Genomic DNA, 23,104 nt, shown 5'->3' on the forward strand with positions numbered 1-23,104 from the left:
GAAATTGACCAAACATGCAATCAAGATGTGTTGATTATCACTGGTGATTGTAATGCAAAAGTTGGAAACAAAGAAGAATCACCAGTAGTTGGAAAATATAGCTTGGTAGAAATGATGCTGGAGATCACATGATAGAATTTTGCAAGACCAACGACTTATTCATTATAAATACCGTTTTCTCAACAACAAAAATGGTGGCTATACACATGGACTTTGCCAGATGAAGTACACAGGAATCAGATTGACTACATCTGTGGCAAGAGGCGATGGAGAATCTCAATATCTTCAGCCAAAATAAGGCCAGGAGCTGACTGTGGAACAGAAAATCAACTGCTCATATGCAAGTTCAAGTTGAAACAGAAGACAATCAAAACAACTCCACAAGAGCCAAATTATGACCTTGATTATATCCCTCCTGAATTTAGAGACCATCTAAAGAATAGATTGGATGCATTGAACACCAATGACCAAAAAACTGGAGGAATTGTGGGATGACATTAAGAAGATCATTCATAAAGAAAGCAAAAGGTCATCAAAAAGATAAGAAAGAAAGAAAAGACCAAAATGGATGTCAGAAGAGACTCTGAAACTTGCCCTTGAGTGGAGAGTAGCTAAAGCAAATGGAAGAAATGACAAGATAAAAGAGCTGAACAGAAGATTTCAAAGAGCAGCTCAAGAAGACAAAGTCAACTATTATGATGAAATGTGCAAAGACCTGGAGTTAGGAAATCAAAAGGGAAGGTCATGTTGAGCATTTCTCAAGCTGAAAGAATTAAAAAATTAAGCCTCAAGTTGCAATATTGAAAGGTTCTATGGGCAAAATGGGAGCTCTGGTAGCATAGTGGCTAAGACACTTGCCTGCTCACCAGAAGGCTGGTGGTTCAAACCCACCAGCCACTCCTCGGAAGGAAGGTTGGGCAATCCTACTTCCGTAGTGATACTGCCTCGGAAACCCAAGGAGGGGTCGCTATGAGTCAGGGCTGACTCGACGGCACATAACAACAACAACAACAATGGGCAAAATATTGAATGATTCAGGAAACATCAAAAGAAGATGGAAGGAATACACAGAGTCACTGTACCAAAAAGAATTGGCTGATGTTCATCCATTTCAGGAGATGGCATATGATGAACAACCAGTGTATTGAAGGAAGAAGTCAAGGCTGTGCTGAAGGAATTGGCAAAGAACAAGGTTCCAGGAATTGACAGAATACCCACTGAGATGTTTCAACAGATGCTGTGCTGAAGGCACTCACTCAGCTATGTTCAGAAATTTGGAAGACAGCTACCTGGCCAACTGACTGGAAGAGATCCATATTTGCACCCCTTCCAAAGAAAGGTGATACCACAGAGTGTGGAAATTATCAACCAATATCATTAATATTACACACAAGTAAAATCTTGCTGAAGATAATGCAAAAAAGGTTGCAGCTTCCAGAAATGCAAGCTGGATTCAGAAGAGGATGTGGAAAGAGGGATATCATTGCTGATGTTAGATAGATCTTGGCTCAAAGCAAAGAATACCAGAAAGATATTTACTTGTGTTTTATTGACTATGCAAAAGCATTTGATTGTGTGGATCGTAACAAATTGTGGATAACATTGAGAAGAATGGGAATTCCAGAACAGTTAATTGTGTTCATGAGGACCCTGTACATAGACCAGGAAGCTGTCATTTGAAAAGAACAAGGGGAGACTGCATGATTTAAAATCAAGAAGGGAGTGCATCAGGGTTGTATCCTTTCACCATACTTATTCAACTTGCATGCTGAGCAAATAATCTGAGAAGCTGGACTACATGAAGAAGAGTGTAACATTAGGATTGGAGAAAGACTCATTAACAACTTGCGATATGCAGATGACACAACTTTGCTTGCTGAAAGTGAGGATGACTTGAAGCGCTTACTGAAGAAGATTGAAGACTACAGTCTGCAGTATTGATTACACCTCAATATAAAGAAAACAAAAATCCTGACAACTGGACCAATAAGCAGCATCATGATAAATGGAGAAAAGATTGAAGTTGTCAAAGATTTCATATTACTTGGTTCCACAATCAACACCAATGGAAACAACAGCTAAGACATCAAACGACGTATTGCACTGGGCAAATATGCTGCAAAAGACCTCTTTAAAGTGCTGAAGAGCAAAGACATCTCTTTGAAGATATTGAGAAACTTGACAAAAGTCACACAATCAGTAAGTGTATATTTATATACACTTTATATTCATAAACTTTTTATAATTCTGCAATGTAAGAATTATTTTACCCCCAATTTACAGATTAGGAAACAGGCATAGAGAGATTGAGAAATTTGACAAAATCACACAATCAGTAAGTGGAGGGGTTGAAATTGAAACCGGACAAATAACTAGTTAAGGGAGGTGGGGGCTGAGGGTGGGAAGCAGGATAGCATGGGGTATGACAAGGTAATGATCATAAAATGATCTTGTATTTATTGATTATTTTTATGGTGCTTTGTGATGTCTAAAACACATGTCCATTCCTTTTATGTTCCAAAAATCATTGTAGAACTTACTGGTAATAGACTTCCTTCATCCAGCCCTGAAGCCAGATAGATACACAAAGGGTGATCAGGGGCTCTAGGGCAATGGCAGGGTCAGGTGGAACTTCTGCTCTGGGCAACTGGCCTTGGAGGTTCCAGGCCAGGGTGTGGGGCTCCTGACTTGGAGAGGGAAAATGTTACCCTTGATTGCCTGGACCACAGAGGACATGATTTGATGACTTTATGAGTTGCTGTGGTCAAAATTAAGAAGTGTCTACTTGGAGAAACATAGACACTTATTCTGGGGCCAGTTTTGGATCCCCAGTCAAATACCCACAGTTTCACTGAGGTTGTCTGTGGTTGTAATACTGCATAACTGTCTGTGGGATTTACAATTAACTTTACCCAAAGAGTTTGGTCTTTTTCCTTGGTTCCTCAGAGATAATATCTAAACTATTGGAATTTCCCCAGTGATTGGAGGCTTTGTTACCATTGAGAGCTCCAGACCAAATGTGCCTAACATGTTATGCTAATGAGGTAACTCTTCAGTGGGGGCTGGCCAAACTAGAAAGACCTACCATGTGATATCAGTCTGACCTTAGGGGAGGGCGGGCTGGAGGTTTTGTTCAACCATGTGGGCAATGATTCAGTCAGTCATGCCTATGTAACAAGACTCCAATAAAAGCTCTGAACAGTGAACCTCCAAAAGCTTCCTGGTTGGTGAAAGACATTGATGCACAGGGAAAGTAGTATGTCCTTTAGGACATGGATGCTCTGCATTGAGAACCTACCAAACCTCATTCTATGCATCTCTTCATTTGTATTCTTTATGCTACAATAAAACTGTAACCATAAGTATAACATTTCTGAATGTGAGTCATTCTAGCAAATTATTGAAACTGAAGGGATAAAGGGAACCCCCAAATTTGTAGCCAGCAGGTCAGAAGTGAAGGTGTTGGGGGGACTTCCAAGCTTGTGGCTGACATCTGAAGTTTTGGGCAAACTTCGCAGTCTGGAGGACTGTGCCCTTTAACTGTGAAATCTGACTTAGCTCTGATGGTTAGGGTCAAAAGAAGTACTGTGTTTGAAGTTGGTATCAGAACAGAATTGGACTGAATTCTCTCAATATCTTTTATAAAAATAATGTCCTTGTGGAGGAGCTTAAAGATTACTTTTAAAAAGCAAGAGCTCTAGGCTTTGAGTCAGGTGGACCCAGTTCCTCTTTAAAGAAATAAGTAAGTGACCTCCTAATAAGGGCAGGAGAGGTGGGGAGGTCTTCTAGGATGGAAGGTCAAGCTCCTTGCTAGAGCTCAGCAGGGGGTCATTAGTAATTCCCAAGGCCAGGTTTGAGGGATAAGGACCACTTGGTATTATATCAGAGCTCAAGTGGAAGTTATAATTACATATGCTACACTGACAAAGGGAACTCTGGTAGCGTAGTGCCTAAGGCACTTGACTGCTAACCAGAAGGCTGGTGGTTCAAACCCACCAGCCACTCCTCGGAAGGAAGATGAGGCAATCTACTTCCATAGCGATACTGCCTTGGAAACCCAAGGAAGGGTCGCTATGAGTTGGGTCCAACTCGATGGCACATACCAACAACAACACTGACAAAAGTTAAGACTGTTTAAAATACGGGTCTCTGGGACTTCTCTCTTGTAGAGACAGAGGAACTAATTTGAGGAACCAGCCCAGTCTATAGTCAACACAAAGAGGATGAAATAATTTATCAATGGAGAGAGGAAGGATTGATCTCTATGCTTGCACCTTTGGAGCCTTGGTTTGACACATCTGTGATAGTCTCTGATGTTTGTGCTGAGATACACTTCAGAGTATACCATTTCCATACAGTGGGAAAATTAGATTAGCAGACATCATAGGAGGCATTAATGAACTGTGATTCTTATGTGGGGGTTGTCTATATAGCACCTGAGTGAGAACCAGAAAAGGAGCTTCTGGAAGGAAGCAGCTTGAGAATGCATGGCTTACCAAGCAGTAGGGAGGCTGGATTTCTCTTGTCCCCTTGCTCCCATGATCAAGTGTCTTTATCAAACTTGTATAACTGTTCGTAGCAGTCCTGCTCTACATTGGCTGAGGTTGAACCTTCTTTAGGGGAGTAATCTGGAGTTGACTTTGGGGCCAGATAGGCCAGTATCTGAATCCTGGCTCTGGCAGTCACTGGCTTTATTTTCTTATCTGTAAAATGGCAATGGTCAGTATCTACTTCACTAGCTTGCTGTGAGAATCAATGATAACACAGATCAAAGACTCAAGAGTGCTCAGTAAAAGTTAGTGTTAGGAGAATATACCTGCCTTCCATTAGTTCATAGACAAGTGAAGAAGGTGATAAACCAAAAAAAACAAACTCACTGCCGTCAAGTCAGATACGACTCATAGCGACCCCTCCTTGGGTTTCCAAGGCGGTATCACTATGGAAGTAGATTGCCCCATCTTCCTTCTGAGGAGTTGTTGTTGTTGTTGTTAGGTACCGTCGAGTCATCTTCAACTCATAGTGACCCTATGCACAGCAGAACGAAACATGGCCAGGTCCCGTGCCAGCTCCATGATCCTTGCTGTACTTGAGCCCATCGCCGCAGCCACTGTGTCAATCTATTTCCTTGAGGGCCTTCCCCTCTTTCATCGACCTTCCACTTTACCAAGCATGACATCCTTCTCCAGGGAATTGTCCCTTCTGACAACATGACGAAAGTAGGTGAGACAAAGTCTGGCCGTTCTCGTTTCCAAGGAGCATTCCAACTACACTTCTTCCACGACAGATTTGTTAGTTTTTCTGCCAGTTCATGGTACTCTCAGCATCCTTTGCCAGCACCACAACTTAAAAGCATCAATTCTTCTTCTGCCTTCCTTATTCATTGTCCAGCTCTCACATAGATATGAGGCAATTGAAAATATCATGTTTTGTGTCAGGTTTACCTTAGTCTTCAAGGAGACATCTTTGCTCCTCATCATTTGAAAGAGGTCCTTTACAGCCGATTTGTGTAGTGCCATTTGTGTAGTGTCATCTGATGTCCTGACTGCTGCTTCCATTGGCATCAATTGTAGAACCAAGCAGTATGAAGTCTTTGACAACTTCAATCTTTTCTCCATTTATTGTGATGCTGTTTATAGGTTCAGTTGTGAGGATTTTTGTTTTCTTTGTATTGAGATGTAATCCATCCTGCAGACTGTATTCTTCAATCTTCATTAGTAAGTGCCTCAAGTCATCCTCACTTTCAGCAAGCAAAGTTGTGTCATCAGTGTATCACAGGTTGTTAATGATTCTTCCTCCAATCTTGATGCCATGTTCTTCTTCATATAGTCCAGCTTCTCAGATTATTTGCTCAGCATATAGATTGAATAAGTATGGTGAAAGGACATAACCCTGGCACACTTCTATCTTGATTTTAAACCATACATTGTCCCCTTGTTCTGTTCAAATTATAGATGTACGGGTCTATGTACAGGTTCCTCATGAGTACAATTAAGTGTTCTGGAATTCCTATTCTTCTCAATGTTATCCACAATTTGTTATGATCCACACAATCAAGTGTTTTTCCTTAGTCAATAAAACACAAGTAAACATCTTTCTGGTATTCTTTGCTTTGAGCCAAGATCCATCTGACATCAGCAATGATATCCCTCTTTCCACATCCTCTTCTGAATCCAGCTTGCATTTCTGCAAGTTCTCTGTCAATATACTGCTGCAACCATTTTTGAATTATCTTCAGTAAGATTTTACTTACATGTGTTATTAATGATATTATTAGATAATTTCCACATTCTGTAGGATCACTTTTCTTCAGAGTGGGTACAAATATGGATCTCTTCCAGTGAGTTGGCCTGGTAGCTGTCTTCCAAATCTCTTGGCATAACCAAGTGAGTACCTCCAGTGGGGCATCTGTTTGTTGAAACATCTCAATGGGTATTCCGTCAATTCCCGGAGCCTTGTTCTTTGCCAATTCCTTCAGAGCAGCTTTGACTTCTTCCTTCAATACCATTGGTTCTTGATGATGTGTCACCTCCTGAAATGGATGAAGATCAACCAGTTCTTTTTGGTACAGTGATTCTGTGTATTCCTTCTATCTTCTTTTGATGCTTCCTGCATCATTCAATATTTATTTGCCCATAGAATCTTTCAGTATTGCAATTTGAGGATTAATATTTTTCCTCAGTTCTTTCAGCTTGAGAAATGCCAAGTGTGTTCTTCCCTTTTGGTTTTCTAACTCTAAGTCTTTGCACATTTCATTATGGTAGTTGGCTTTGTCTGCTCAAGCTACGTTCGAAATCTTCTGTTCAGCTCTTTTATCTTGTCATTTCTTCCATTTGCTTTAGCTACTCTTCATTCAAGGGCAAATTTCAGAGTCTCTTCTGACATCCATTTTGGTCTTTTCTTCTTTTCTCATTTTTTAATGACCTTTTGCTTTCTTCATGGATGATGTTCTTGATGTCATCCCAAAATTCTTCTGGTTTTTCGTCATTGGTGTTCAATGCATCAAATCTATTCTTTAGATGGTCTCTAAATTCAGGAGGCATATATTCACAGATATATCAAGGATATACCAGGAGGGATATATTCTGAGGAGTGGCTAGTCATTTGAACCGCCAGCCTTCTGGCACTCAAATGCTTTAGGCACTATGCCACCAGAACTCCTGGGCCCATCCCAGTTAAATCAGAATCTCTGGAAGTGGACACATTTTTAAAAGTCTTCTGGGATACATAGGTAGACAGGTATGGATAGGCAAATGGGAATATACCCCACAATGATACGTAAGTTTGCCAGATGATATTCCTATATATGTATTTGTATGTGCTATAAAAATGTCCAAATGCAGTTTAAACATAACAAGAGGCAAAATTAGGATGACTTCTTAGCCACAAATAAGCACCTTGTAGGAGTAGGTCACTAGGCAGGAGGGCTAGGGACCATTCCATGGGAAACATCAAGCTCAATTGGCACAAAGTATACAAAATTATTTTTGCACATCTAACTCTGGTGAGTAGTAACTGAGGTCTTAAAAGCTTGCAATGGCCATGTAAGTGGCAACTATTGGTCTCTCTTCATCTGGCACGAAGAAGAATAAAGAAAATTAAAGCATGGAAACAGTTAATCCAAAGGACTAATGGACCGTGAGAACCTCAAGCTATATGAATCTGAGACCAGAAGAACTAGATGGTGTCCACCTACTACTGCCAACCACTCAGGGATCAAAATTGGATTTACTGGATAGAGTAGGAGAAAAATGTGGAAAAACTCAAAATCATAAAAAAAGACCACGCTTACTGGTCTGACTGAGACTGGTGAAACCCCTGAGACTAAGGCCCCAAGTCACTCTTTGCACCTGGAATTGAACTCACTCCTATGCCTTAAATTTCAGCCAAACAATAGACAGGCGTAGGAGCTGAACACCTACACCAGGGAGATGCCCTCCTTAGAACAATCAACCATGGGAGATCAGACAGGCAGCATTTGCAAGGGAGAAAGGTAGGAGGCAGCAATGTATAGGCAAGAAGGATACAGGGAAAGGGTGACCACAGGGAGGAAGTGGGAGTTAAGATGTTACACTGTGGGAAATGTAGACACTGTCACAAAACAAACTATTTATGAACTAGGAATTAAATTGAATCTGCTTTGTGAAGTTTCACCCAAATCACAATAAAAAGTTTTTTTAAAAAAAGAGGTCCCCTGGGCAACTAATACTTGGCTGAGAACAACTTTCCAGAGACTGTGAGCTTCTTAAAGGTGGAGGTTTTATAAGGTTTGTTTCCTTGGCATATAGCACATTGCTTAACACAGTAAATGTTGACAAACATCAGTTTTTGAGTTAATGCATCTTGACCTCATCATCTTATGGATGATTTCGCAGAAGCCTAGAGAGATGAGTGGCTTGTTCAAGGTCATACAGATCTAGTGGTAGAGCTGGATTTAGAACCCATGCCATCTGAGTCCACTTCCACACCAAACAGTGGCCCAGAGTCTCATTGCACAAGATGCTCTAGCTTATACCCCAGCTTGATATTGACATTTTTTCCAACACTGCTGAATGGGGTTGTCTAGAAGGATAAGACCTAACAATGCTGTGGTGGAGCCCTTTTAACAGCAGTGTTGTTGTTGTTGTTAATGTGCTGTTGATTCATCTCTGACTCATAGAGACCCCTCCTTGGGTTTCCGAGGCGGTACCTCTACGGAAGTAGATTGCCCAACCTTCCTTCCACGGAGTGGCTGGTGGGTTTGAACTGCCAACCTTCTGGTTAGCAGTCAAATGCCTTAGGGACTACACCACAAGAGTGCCTTTTAATAGCAGTAGAAATATCAAAGTTGATTAACCAGATGTTCACATTGTAATGATTTATTGAGTTTATTACTTCAGTAACAATAATACAAAAGTTAAAAATAAAAATGTCAAAGTTGAATGCATATGTTCTACACAAAAGAGTTCACTATGGGTCCTGGAAGACCTATGTTTAAATCCTGGTTCCACCTTATATCATTACTATTGCTGCATAACAAATAACCCAAAACCTAGTGACCTAAAACCATTTATTGTTTCTCATGAATCTGTGGGTTGAGGAATTCAGCTAATCTGGGCCAGACTTGGCTGATCTTAGCTGGGCTTGCTCATGGGTCTGAGTGGGTCAGCTGGGGGCTGCCTGGTCTCGAATGGTCTGGCTGGGACAAATCAGCTTTGCTCCATGTAGGCTCTTGTTCCCCAGCAGTCTAGCTTAGCTTGTTCTCATGGCACTGGAGGGTGCTGAGAGAGAGTGGGCATGCACAAGCTCACAATGGGACACCTTCACTTCTGTGGCATCCTATTGTCCAAAGCAAATTTGAGACCAGTCATTATTCAAGGGCTATGAACATGGCTCCATCCAGTTCTTTAGAGGAGTATCTGCAGAGTCACATTGCAAAGGGTGTGGATACTGAAAGAGGTGGAAAATTGGGGCCATATTACATCCCACTAGTCATGTTTCAAGGAGCTCTGGTAGCATAGTGGCTAAAGCACTTGACTGCTAACCAGAAGGCTGGCGGTTCAAACCCACCAGCCACTCTTCGGAAGGAAGGTTGGGCAATCCTACTTCCGTAGTGATACTGCCTCGGAAACCCAAGGAGGGGTCGCTATGAGTCGGGGGTCGACTCGACGGCACATAACAACACCAACAACAGTCATGTTTCTTAATTTTTAGAATCCTCAGTTTCCTCATTTGAAAAATGGAGATATTAATTATACTTCCCTCATTGTGGTGAGGATTAAATGAGATAAAATATGCAAAATGTTTAACACAGTACCTGACACGTGCTAAACATGATAGCAATTGCAGTGCTCAATGAGAATAGCAGTTATTATTATTAATATTATTATTGTTATAATATTGTCATTATATTTGATATGATAATAATTGTTATTGTGATTATTACAAAGATTGACAGAATACTATGGTTATGACATGAGATAGCAGATACTTCCAGGGTAAATCTCACTTTTCTGGGAAAGGGAGGAGGCTGAAGCAGTGAAGGGTTTCAGGTGACTGAGAGCCCTTTACCTTTTTCTTCCATTTCATAAAGAAGTGATTATTGTTAAAAATGAATGTAGGGACTGCATGGGGCTTGAACTCAGAAGACATGGATCTAAGTACTAATTCTTCATCCCATTAGCTGTGAACATTAGGCCAAATTATTTTACCTCTCTGAATCTTAATTCCTTTATCTATTAAATGGGGATAATGGCACTTACTTCATAGGTCTGTTGTATATGTTGAATTAAGTGCTACAGGTAAAAAAAGGAGATTTGTAAGCATTAAAGCACTAGGAAAATATTAGTTATTATAATCAGTGCTTTCCTTTTTTGTCCTTTATATCTGTACTCTCAAAGGCCCACCTCAATATGTTGGAGCTCTTTGAAGATGGTGGAAGTTTCTTGACTTCCCACTTATCTCTGAGCAGGAAACTTATTTTAACTTGTGTGATTTTTCCAGCAGTTATCCAAGCTTCAAAGTTTCATAAAAAGGGACAAATTCCAAATGTTCAACCTTCTAAAATAAAAAAGAATGACTCAAAGGTCATTAGCATCCCTGGAACATAGTGGCTCCTGTTTTATTGCTATTAAGTAGGATTTAGCTCTATTTTATTAAGGCAATCTTCACAATCATGTGAGAGGTTAATGCAGTTTGCACATAATCCACTGCCTAGCTCACTAAATGTTGAATCCATTAAAGCAACTATGCAAGAGAAGATTTCAAGACAGAGTGACATATTACAGGTGGCATGGAATGAGTGGGTAAAAGTATCTGAGGTTTTTTTCTTTCCCTCTTTTCAAAATGTAAAATTTGTGCTCAAGCAGGAAAATAGCAAGGTTGTCCTTGCAAAAAATTCTTAGGTACATATTGCTATGGCTGATGAGCTCTGCTGGGGATTGTTGGGCTGATATCTAGGCTGTTAAACCTGAGGGGACTTAGCATCTTTTTCACCCATTCCCAGCCTCTTTCCAATAAGATCTTGTATTATTTTTCTAGATCCTAGGACTTGAAATATGGTATCTACCAAGAATACTGCATTTATTAAACAATAATGGATTTCCTACCCCCAAATACTCTCTTCATCAAAGATAGAGCTGATTGGAGTTTTGAGTAGAGTGGGTCATCATGACCACATGGAATTGAAGACTGAAAAAGGAGGCAGTGGTTGGATCACAAAAGACTGCAAACTGTGTTAGAGTTTGAGTTCTACCCTTTAGGCACAGGAAGCAGGGCAGGGTCTTAGTTTTTTTTTAATCAACTTTATTGATGTTTACTGTTGTTGGTCACTGTTGAATGAGTTCTGACTTATGGTGACCCCATGCAGAATGAAATGTTTCCTGGTCCCGTGTCAGCTTCACGATCACTGGTAGGCTCGAGTCCAAGGTTGCCGCCACTGTGCCTTCCCACCTATTAGCTCATCTTCCACCACTGTATCAGACAATATTATACTGTGACCCATAGGGTTTTTATTGGCTGGTTTTTGGAAGTAGATTGTCAGGGCTTTCTTCCTAGTCTATCTTAGTCTGGAATCTCTGCTGAAACTTGTCTAGTAGGGGTGATCCTGCAGGTATTGAAAATACTAGTAGCATAGCTTCCAGTATCATAGCAATTCACTAGCCACCATAAACTGACAGATGGGTAGTAGACTGAGATATGTTACATAAAGTAAAATAAATCCATTTAAAGCGTACAGGTCAATGAGTTGTAACAAATGTATTCACCAACGAAAATACCACCACAATCAAGATAAAGAATATTTCATCACCCTAGAAATTTCTTTCGAACTTTTTACATCTAATTGCCACCCCAAACCCTGGCCTAAGCAACGGCTGATCTGATTTCTGTCAGTACAGATCAGTTCAGCCTAGTGTAGAATTTTATATAAGTGGAATCATATGGTACATACTCTTTTGTGTCTTTTCTTGCTCAGAATAATGTTTCTGATGTATGCCATTGTATATATCAATACTTCATTCCTTTTTATTGCTAAGTACTAGTCCATTGTATGGATATACCACAATTTCCACTTGCCTATTGATAGATATTTGGGTTCTTTTCTAGTTTCTAATTTTACAAATAAAGTTGTCATGAACATTCATGTATAAATTCTTGTGTGGACACAAGGATTTTCATTTTTCTTGAGTAAATACCTAGGAGTGAAATTACTAGGTCATGTAAGTGTATATTTAACTTCTACCAAACTGTTTTCCAAAGTAGTATCATTTTGCATTCCTACCAGCAATACATAAGGAGGACTACGTCTTTTCAATTTTAACCATTTTGGTGAGTTTATAATATCTCATCATATTTAATTTGTATTTCCTTGATGACTCATGATATTGACATCTTTTCATGTGCTTATTGAGGGTGGGGTTTTAAACTATAGAATCATAGAATCAGACTTGTGTTTTAGGTTCTTAGGCCAAAATACCTGTTATGGATTCCACAACATGGAAGGCCACATTTACCCAACATCTAGAAAATCTACCATCCACTTAATGGAATTCCTAAAGAGGGCTTTATTGAGATGAAATAATAATAATAATAATAATAATAATAATAATAATAATAAATACCAGAATAAAATGTCCTTGAGTTGAAAAAAATAACTATGTCTTCAAAAGGAATATATCTACCAAGGGTTGGGAACAAACCTGGAGGAAGTTTCAAGCTTAAGGGGGTACCCTACAAATATGAGACAGAAAAACCTGATTACCTACAAGAAAAGAGGATTAGATTGTCACCTGACTCATCTTCAAATTATGCTCAAATATAATAGGAAATATTTTTTAAATTCTGAGAGAAAAAAAAAAAAACATACTTTTTCCTCTTATAAAGAGAACTACCAAAATAATAACTTTTGTTACTTTCTGTGTACCAGGTACTGTACAAAGTGTAGGTGTTGTATTATTTTATTTAACACCATCAACCCATAAAGTAGGTACTATCATCCTTTTTATGGATGAGAATATTGAGGTTAAGAGAGATTAGGTAACTTGCCCAAGATCATACAGTGTAAGTGGCAGAGGCAGAGTATTAACCCAGATAGTTAAGAGCTGAAATTCTTAACCACTGTGCTGTACAGCCTCTTGAAATAAGACCAGAGACATTGATCAATATCCTGGCAGAGGAACCAGGCTTTAGTCAAGCAGTTTCACATTTAAATTCAAATTGCAATTATGATAAACACTGTGAGGGGAAGGAATTGTTGTGTTGGGGGAATCCCATCATTTCACAGATGAATGGCTTATTTGCTGATGTTAGGTGTCATCAAGTCCATTCCAACTCATAGTGACCCTTTGTTCAACAGAATGAAACACTCACTGCCCAGTCTCATGCCATCCTCCCCACGCTACTTGCTATGCTTGAGCTGTTGTTGTAGCCACTGTGTCAATCCATCCTGTTGAGGGTTTTCCTCTTTTTCACTAACCCCCTACTTTGCCAGGCATGACATTCTTCTCCAAGAACTGGTCCCTTCTGATAACATGACTAAAGTAGGTGAGATGAAGCCTGGCCATTCTCTCTTCTAAGGAGCATTCCAGCTGCACTTTTTCTAAGATAGATTTGCTTGTTCTTCTGACAGTCCCTGGTATTTTCAATATTCTTTGCCAACACAAATTAAATGCATCAATTCTTCCTCAGTCTTCCTTACTCATTGTCCAGCTTTCACATGCATATGAGCCTATAGAAAATACCATGGCTTGGGTTGGGCACACCTTAAGCTCTAACAGCATGTATCTATTATTTATTGAGTGTCACCCAAAGGGAAAAACTAGGAAAAAGAGGCTGGCTAATGGTTTTCCACTTGCATGGAGGTCTTAGAAACTCAGGCTTAGAAAGGACCATACCTATCAGAGGAAAGTTCTCTCCATATCTAATCTCTTCTTATAAACCCCAACAATGAGGAGCTCACTACCACCTGCAGGACCCTGTGTCTTCACTGGACACTTTGGCCCAGATAGTCTCAGACCTCAAATTTGAGGTTGCTCTTGAAGTTTTGGGATAGAAAATGATCATCAAGACTTGGCTGGTTTACTTTAAAATGAAAAAGACAATATGCTTATCTCTAGTTCTAAGACTTTAAGTGTTTTCCAAAGGGCATGCCATGCTCTTGATGGAAAAAAGAAGTGCTTATAAAGTGCTTATAAAAGTGAGTGCATCTTCCTAGGGGCTTGTCTTGTAATGACATGTAGTACTCAATGGGCCCTATCACAGAAGAACTAGATGGTGCCCAGCTACCAATGTCAACCACTCAGGATAGGATCAAAACTGGAGATCCAGGATAGAATGGGAATAAAAACATGGAACAAAATCCAAAAACACCATAATGACCAGAATTACTGGATGGAGTCTGGTGAGACCCCCAATACTATGGCCCTAGGATACATTTTGGACCTGGAATAAAACTCACTCCCGGGGCTGGCTCTCAGCCCAATAGTAAAGAAGATGTACACAGAGACCACTCAACCCAGGGTGATGCACCCACATGCTCTATGGAAATGCATCTTTTGGAACAATTGACCACGGGGCACCAGAGGGGCAACATTTGCATGGAGGAAATGCAGGACACACAGGAGTGCATAACTATGAGGGTCAGGGATGGGGAGGAGAAAAAAAAAGGGGGGCCCTATCATTTGCTGATTTGCTTACATGCATTCTTCCACTCATTATTGATTCATTAGGATTTGCTAAACCCCTGTTGGAGTCCCTGGGTGTTGCAAACAATTAGCACATTCTGCTGCTAACCAAAATGTTTGCGGTTGGAGTCTACCCAGAGGAACTTTGGAAGAAAGCCTTCATTATCTTTTTTTTTTTAAAGTCAGCCATCGAAATCCAAATGGAGCATAGTTCTACTCTGACATAAATGAGAATCATAAGTCAGACTCATCCCAGCAGTAAGTGGTCTCAGTGGCTGAGACTTTATTGACCCTGTCTGCTTGCCCATTGGCTATAAAGGCTTAAAAAACAAACAAACAAACAAACAAAAAAAACTCACTACCATCAAATTCATTGTGACTCATAGTGACCTCTTTTGTGTTTTGGAGGTGGCAAATATTTGTGGACGTAGATTGCCTAATCTTTCTTCCGTGGAGTGGCTGGTAGGTTTGAACTGCCAACCTTCTGGTTGGCAGTCAAATGCCTTAGGCACTACGCCACCAGAGAGCCTTATAAAGGGTAAGGGTAGGGGCAGTTTTTGGAGGATGGGGCAGGAATTCCTTTTCTAAAGGGTAAAACACCAACTCCTTGGGCCACAAACCCCACATGAAGCTAAGCTTTTTGTAGTCTATGCAGGCAGCCCTGAGTGACTCCTGGAAGGTCTTGCTGGGCTGTGAAGCCTTCCTGGCAGGATAATTGTTAGCATAACACAGCTCTGGGCCTGCGTTGGACCAGGCTGCATAGAGATCTGTGGCTGCTTATGGAGCAAAGCCCATGTGGGAGACATTCAGGAGCCACAGAAGGGCTCCCATAGGGCCCAGGCTGCTGGAACTGGAGTCCTGTGGTCCCTCTGCACGCTAGTGGTGTGTCCCTTCTCCACAGTGTGTTCATTAAGGGCTCTTATCTCCTGGGTGACAGGAAAGGACAGTCTCCCTGATAGTGAGCTGCTACTGTACCTTCCTTGCCATGTGGCCCACAGGTCCCAATCCTGCTCAGCCTTGAAGCCCAGAGCTGAGCTAGGGACCTCCTGACTCATTGCTGTAACTGTTCTGGAACTTGGCACTATCACTAGTATTCCTCAAAGCCATAATTACCACCATTTAGCCTGGGTTAGTGATATGGATCAGGGAGCAGCAGAGCTCACGATGCCTCCTGCTGCCAACAGACCAATGACTAGCAATGGCTCCGTGGTTCATAATAATAATAATGATGATAATAGCTATAATTTATTGGACACTCGCTGTGGACCAGGCATGGGGCTAGGTGTTTTACATGCAGAATAGGGCTGACTCCTGTTCCTCCCCCAGCTCTTCCCCTCCCCCTCCCTCCCACTCTAGGTCTGGTTTATAGCCATTGATTTGCATGGCAGTTTTTTGTTTTATAGCAGGAAGAGGGAGTGCACTGGGAGGAGGTTGGAGCGGGTGAAATGCAATGTTTCCTATCTGCCTCCCCACATTCCCCCCACGTAGCCTGGATTTGAGCATTATGGTTAGAGGGAGAATGTCAGGGATGGACCGAACTTTGTTTTTTTCATGAGACATTTGGTAAGATTCTGGGCAGAATGGATAGAAAACCAGAGACACTTTATGAGCCTCTGGGCAAATAGACAAAGGAGGACCCTGTGCCTGGAATCCAAAGGTTGATGGCTTTGGAAACATCCAAAGGCAGCCCTTTTGGCATGGACAATGACCACCTTATGATGGACAGTGCAGGGGTGAAGCTTCCTGTTACAGGTTGCTGAACCACCAGAAGTGGAGTTTAGGATTGTTGTTATTTGCCGTTGAGTTGGACCCAACTCATAGTGACCCCTCCTTGGGTTTCTGAGGCAGTAGTATCACTACGGAAGTAGATAGCCCAACCTTCCTTCCAAGGAGTGGCTGGTGGATTTGAACCACTTGCGTTCTGGCTAGCAGTCAAGTGCCTTATGCACTATGGATATAAGATGGTTATTAGGGATCAACATCTGTGAATGAAAGAGAGCATAAACAGGACTGGGCAGAGGAATAGACTGAACTGTGATTCCAGCCCAAGAAAGACTTGGCAAATTTGGCAGGGAGCTTGGGAGTGAGTTTGCTCATCAGAGCAACTGCATTGAGCAGAAATTGTCAAGCCTCAATACCCTCCCCTCTGTCAGTCACCAGATGCAGATTGCGGATGAAGCAACTGAAACAGACCCTAAAGGAGTTGACAGCTGGGAGTGGCTGGTAAAGCTTGGAGCTACCTCATTTTGGTCATTAGAAGTCAACGTGACCTGATATTGTAATCAAAGACTGGTGAGATTATACATACATTATCTATTAATTCTAAACAGTAATTCTACTGTATAGTTGAAGAGATTGAGTTTCAGAGTTAAGTAGTTTCTTAGCTACTCAAGGTCACATTGTAACCAGGACTTAACCCTAGGTCTGCCTGAGTCTGAAGCTCATGTACCTTCCTGTGTTCCATTGCCTCCTGTCACCGATGGTTCTGTAAGGAGTTGAGGTCTGAGGCAAAGTTGCCCTTGGTGACTCATCACTGGGATTAGCCCAATTCCAAAATATGGAGAGCAGGACCTATAAGACCCTGGATCCTGTCTACCTTCCCCAAAATCCATCAGTTACTCCCTCCACTGCCCTTGGCTTGATGGGCAAGGAAGGCAAGCCTAAACTTTGAGGTTCAGCTGCAGCATAAGGGGCTTGCTGCACTCCCCTTTCTGGCAGACACAATATTCTCCCAAACTAAAGATGTTTATGGTGCAATAAAGCATAAGAAAAGGGTCTCACCAGAAAAGCAAGCTGGACCCTGAGTTCCCAGAAGACAGGGCTGAGGCTCACATATACTAACGTTCCCCACGATGCTTGGCACATGGTAGAGTTTGAGAACTAGAAGGGACTCTGGAGGAATTAACAACCACATAAAGTGAAATATAGTGGCCTGACAAGGTAAAGTGTGATAGGTGACTCTCAGATTTGTCAGTGGCCACTCAGAGTGGTCACTGTTGATTTATGGGAGAGCCCAATTTCAGTGGTGTGGGGAACAGTCAAAAGTCCCATTGCAGTAGGCTCAAGAATAAATGGGCATGGGGAAGTGAAGGCAGTATGTAGATCATTCTTTGGAAGAGTTTTGCTGTGACTAAGAGACTTTTAATGTAATTGTCTCCATGAACAACTGCATCCTTTGTCATGAGACCAGAACTGGATGGTGGCTGCCTACTATCACTGAACATTTTGATCAAGGATTCTATAGAAGAATCCTGATCAGAAAAGGGAAAAATGCAAAATAAGAATTTCAAATTCTCATGGAATCCAGACTTTGTGGAGCCATGGAGGCTGGATGAACCCCTGAAGTTATTGCCCTAAGAAAATCTTCAAACCTTAAACCTTAAAACAAAAATATCCCCTGAAGTCTTTTTACAAACCAAACAATAACTTAGCCTAACTAGTGAAGAATGTCTCCCTTGACCATTGTGCTCTCTTAAGATCTATCTATAAGGGATCAAACTGACAATAGCAACTCAAAACGATTAGACAGGAAATCTAGGGGGCAGTGTGTTTATGTTATGGGGTCAAACAATTGAAAAGGAGGATGAGAATGATTGCACAACTTGATGAATGTAATCAATGTCACTGAATTGTACATGAAGAAATGTGGAATGCGTGTATGTTCTGCTGTGTGAATTCTCAACAACAACAAATGGTAAGATCAATTCTATTAAAAAAAAAGAGAGAGACAGAGAGAGATTGAGACTTTTGACAGTAGTTGGAAGTTAGGCAAGCAGAGATGGGAAATAAATTGAAGTGTTTTTTAAGAGAGGAAAACTTGAGCTTGTTTATATGCTGATGGCAAGTGCTGGCCATGAGGGAGAAGTCAGAAACAGGTAAGAGAAAGATGAAGTAAGACTGAACTTCTCTCATCAACTTCTCTCAGAGCATTTGGTCTGACCAAGAAATTTAATGTGCACCTCTTACCTCACCTCCTTGATTCAACTACTGCCTGTGTCCTTGGCAGGGATACACAGAACAGTGACTTGGGCCTTGCCTGCAAGTCTGGCCCCAGGGTATGGGCTGCTGGCTCCTGCACTCTCCAAGATGACATCCTCACCCTGGGCCTAGCCTGACATTCATTGTGGAATCTTTGTAGTCTAGTTACCAAACCTCCTCTGTGATTCTGTCAGTTTCTAGGTCCTCAATCAATGTCTGCTGAACACCAAATGAATGGATGGATCCCAAGGACAGGATTACTGTGTTGCTTCTGAGCATTTATCTTGAATCTGGAAAATTCAAGAAAAATAGGCCCATCTGTTTCTGTCTTGTATCAGGATAGCAAAAAGCACCACAGAACTTAACTGTAGCCAACCCAATCATGTGTGACAACCCAGCAACACAGGATGCATTTGTGTAAAACACTGTGTATGTATGTGTGTGTGCAATATGAGTGTATCTGCAAGAGTGAAATATGGTTGTGCATGAAATCACATGTGTAAGGGTGTGCGTGTCTGTGAGTGTATATGTGTTAATGAACGTGCATTCCTGTGTTTATCTGATTGTATGTGTGGCGTAGAGCCTAAGACATTTGACTGCTAACCAGAACGCTGGCAGTTCATACCCACCAGCCACTCCTCAGAAGGAAAGTTGGGCAATCTACTTCTGTAGTAATACTGCCTCAGAAACCCAAGGAGGGGTCGCTATGAGTGAGATCCGACTCAACGGCAGTGGTTGCACTTTTCAAGTTGAGCAGATACTTGTAGGAGCTGTGTGTCTGAATGTATGTGAGTCCATGTGTATACAGGCTCAGATGAGCAAGTGCACTGCCATTGCTGGCTGGCGTGTACACATATTATGGTTTCCTGAAAAATGTTTTGGATGCTCATGGCATCCAAATGTATCTGAGAATTACTCTACTTCACTCATTCACATTAACCCAAACTGAGCCAGTATGGATTGGTTAGAAAACAAGAATTAGCAAATACTTTAAAAGATTGCTGTTGTTAGTTGCCATCGGATCAGATCCAACTTACGGTGACCTTATGCATAATAGAAAGAGACATTGCCCAGTTCTGTGCCATCCTCACAACTGTGGTTATGTTTAAACCCATTGTTGCAGCCACCATGTACAGCCACTTCATGGAGGGTTTCCCTTGTTTTTACTGACTCTCTGGTTGGGCAATCTACTTCTGTAGTGATACCACCTCAGAAACTCAAGGAGGGGTCGCTATGTATCAGATCTGACTTGACGGCAGTGCGTTTGGTTTGGTTTTGGTGTACTTTACCAAACATAATGTCCTTTTCCGGCAAATGATCTTTCCTGATGATGTGTTCAAAGCAAGTTGGATGAAGTTTCACCATCCTCGCTCTTAAGGAGCATGCTGGCTGTACTTCCTCTCAGACAGATTTGTTTGTTCTTCTGACAGTCCACAGTATACTCAATATTCTTCACCAACGTCACAATTCAAATGTGTCAACTAAAAAGGACAGGCAACCATTATTTGTACAGAACTACCGGTAATTAAAGCAGGATTACCTCCTACCCAACATAGGCATTTCTTCATCTTCCAGTATCATTCAAAAGAAGTTTCTACAATGATGAAAATATACTATGTCTACATGGTCCAATACAATGCAGTCCATATGAGCACTTGCAATGTGACTAGTGTGACTAAGGAACTCATTTTTTTATTTAATTTAATTAAACTTTAAATTTAAAGAGTCACATGTGGTTAGTGGCTACAATATTGGACAATACAGATCTAGACTGTAAGTTCCATGTCTTTCTTTTACTATTGTATCCCTTAGAGCCTAGCCCAGTGCCTGACATTGGGAGGCTGCTCAGTAAATACCAGCTGACTTGAGAGAGTGCAGCCAGGGCAGGACTTTGGGGATTTGCATCAATGAAAGAATAATGGAAAAATGAATACTATTTGTAGATAGATGAGTTCTTTTAAAGTATTGGACAAATATATTCCCTAAAGGCTTACACAATAATTTTATAGTGGAGTTTATCCCAAGAATTTATTAAGACTTTTGCCATTCTCTCTCTCCTTTATCTCCCCACCCTGGTTTGTGTAAAGTTCAAAATCATGTTTGTGGGATATTCATTTCATTCATTTCTCACCAACGAAGGTTTGTAATGAAGTTGCTATACCCACCATTTTTGTGTGCTCTTGTGTGCTAGATAACTAATAGGCTGTTCAACGGAGCCTCCATCACCAAACGCACATCATGGAATGCACATCAGAATGAGAAGGGGACACAGCAGCAACCTGGTGCTCTATTCCTAGAGGTCCATGTTCTCCAGCTCAATTCACCAGTGGGTCACAGTCAGATGGGAGAGGTGTCTAAGATTTTATTGATTTGGAAGGCTATATCTCAACATCTTTTGTGTATCCTTATCACTCTGCTGATTGAGATGGATCCTGGAGTCTACCAAAACTTCTCCATCTCTTTCACACTGGCTACTGTTTCTCCACAGAACCACCATCCCACCTTCGTACAATTGGCATAACTCAACCTGAGCGTATGGCCTCATGTGACTCACCTCTTGGGAACTCTGTGCCTTAGTTACTTTACCTGTAGAATGGATGATAATAGTACCCATAATACATCCACAGGGCTGAGGGACAATCAAATTAATTACTATCCATAAAGTACTTAGAAGAGTTGTTAATACATTGTTGTTGTTGTTATGTGCCATTGAGTTGGACCCGACTCATAGTGATCCCTCCTTGGGTTTCTGAGGCAGTATCACTACGGAAGTAGATTGCCCCATCTTCCTTCCGAGGAGTGGCTGGTGGGTTTGAACCACCAGCCTTCTGGTCAGCAGTCAAGTGCCTTAGGCACTATGCTACCAGTAAGGTCTAAATAGATGTTAATTATTAATATTTTTTTTTTTTTTTATCATTACAGTGTATTTCAACTTGTTAGAACCTGATTATTGGTCAGGTAGTTGAGATAAATTATTTTTTAAAGAAACTATTGATGGTAAATAACAATAACAACATTGATGGCAAGGAGCTCTGGTGACATAGTACCTAAGGCATTTGACTGCTACCCAGAAGGCTGGCAGTTCTAACTCACCAGCCACTCCTTGGAAGGAAGACTGGGCAATCTACTTCCATAGTGACACCGCCTCAGAAACCCAAGGAGGGATCACTATGAGTTGGATCCAACTTGACGGCAGTGAGGTTTTTTTGTTTTCTTCCGGTTTTATTAATGACGACCTCCTCACCCCCACACCTTAAATAAGAAATGATGAAGTCGATACTCATGGTAATTTTTATTTTATTTTATTTTTTATTGTGATTTGGGTGCAATTTACAAAGCAGATTCATTTTACTCTCAACAGTTCATACACATTTGGTTTCATGGCACCAATTACAATCCCTTACAAGAAACAGCTCTCCTCCCATCTCTTCCCTGTGACTACCCTGTGTCCTTCTTAATACTCATGGTACTTTATAAACATATTGAAACACTGTATCTATGATTAAGTCTATAAACAAGTAGTCTTTAAATTTTTAGAAGTCGTGGAATCCTTTACTTCCTGGCTCTCTACATGGAATTGCAACATGTAAAAGAGATGAAAATGCGGTATCTCTAGGTGAAGGGAAAGTGGGGCATAAAGACACTCCTTGACCAAGCTGCCATTCTGTGGATTTCTTAGGTCCCCTAGGGCTCCAGGAGCATCCGATAAACCCAAGAAATTTATTCTTGAGAAATTATCATTTACATCCCCAATCCTTCACACTGGGTCAGGTGACACGTGCCAGACAGAGGTGAAGACTTCATTACTTAGTTACTTTTAATGTGCTAATTGAAGATTTCAGTTGACTCCATTTTTATGCTCTCTTACCTCCAATCTGGAGTCTCTGTCCATTGTCTTTGGATTTCTCATGCCCACTTTCTTCTCACAGGGAAATTTATGGACACTCATTAGTGATACTGCTGCCTCTAGGCCTCCACTGGCTCACATTCTTCCTTCTCTCCCTCCCACCAGGTAGTCTGTGCTTCTGAATAACCGAGACTATGCTAAAGGTTTTCTTTTCTTTCCATAGCCCAGAATAAGACCAGACACTTATTAGGTACTCAATAAATATTTGCTAAATAACTTATTATTCTAGGAAAGAACAAGGGATATGGAGTCAGAAGGTCTATGTACAAGTTTTAGTTTAGCTATGTGTCTCTGAAAAAGTCCACTTAATCTATCTAAGCCTCAGTTTCATCTTCTGTAAAGTAGGAATGTATATTTCACGAGGCTGATTCTAAGAGTAAATGAGGCAAGACATAAAGTAGTACTTTGTGAATTGTGAAAGTATGGCAAAGAATGTGCATGAGAGGATTGTTGCCGTTATATCTAAAACCAATACTAAATCTGTTGCCCACTCATGGCAACCCCATGTATTACAAAGTAGAATTGCCTCATAGAGTTGTCTTGGCTGTAGTCTTTACAGAAG

This window comes from Orycteropus afer, unplaced genomic scaffold (genome assembly GCF_000298275.1).
Source record: "Orycteropus afer afer isolate SDZICR_OR568_19922 unplaced genomic scaffold, OryAfe1.0 scaffold00192, whole genome shotgun sequence".
In the NCBI taxonomy this organism is placed as follows: domain Eukaryota; kingdom Metazoa; phylum Chordata; class Mammalia; order Tubulidentata; family Orycteropodidae; genus Orycteropus; species Orycteropus afer.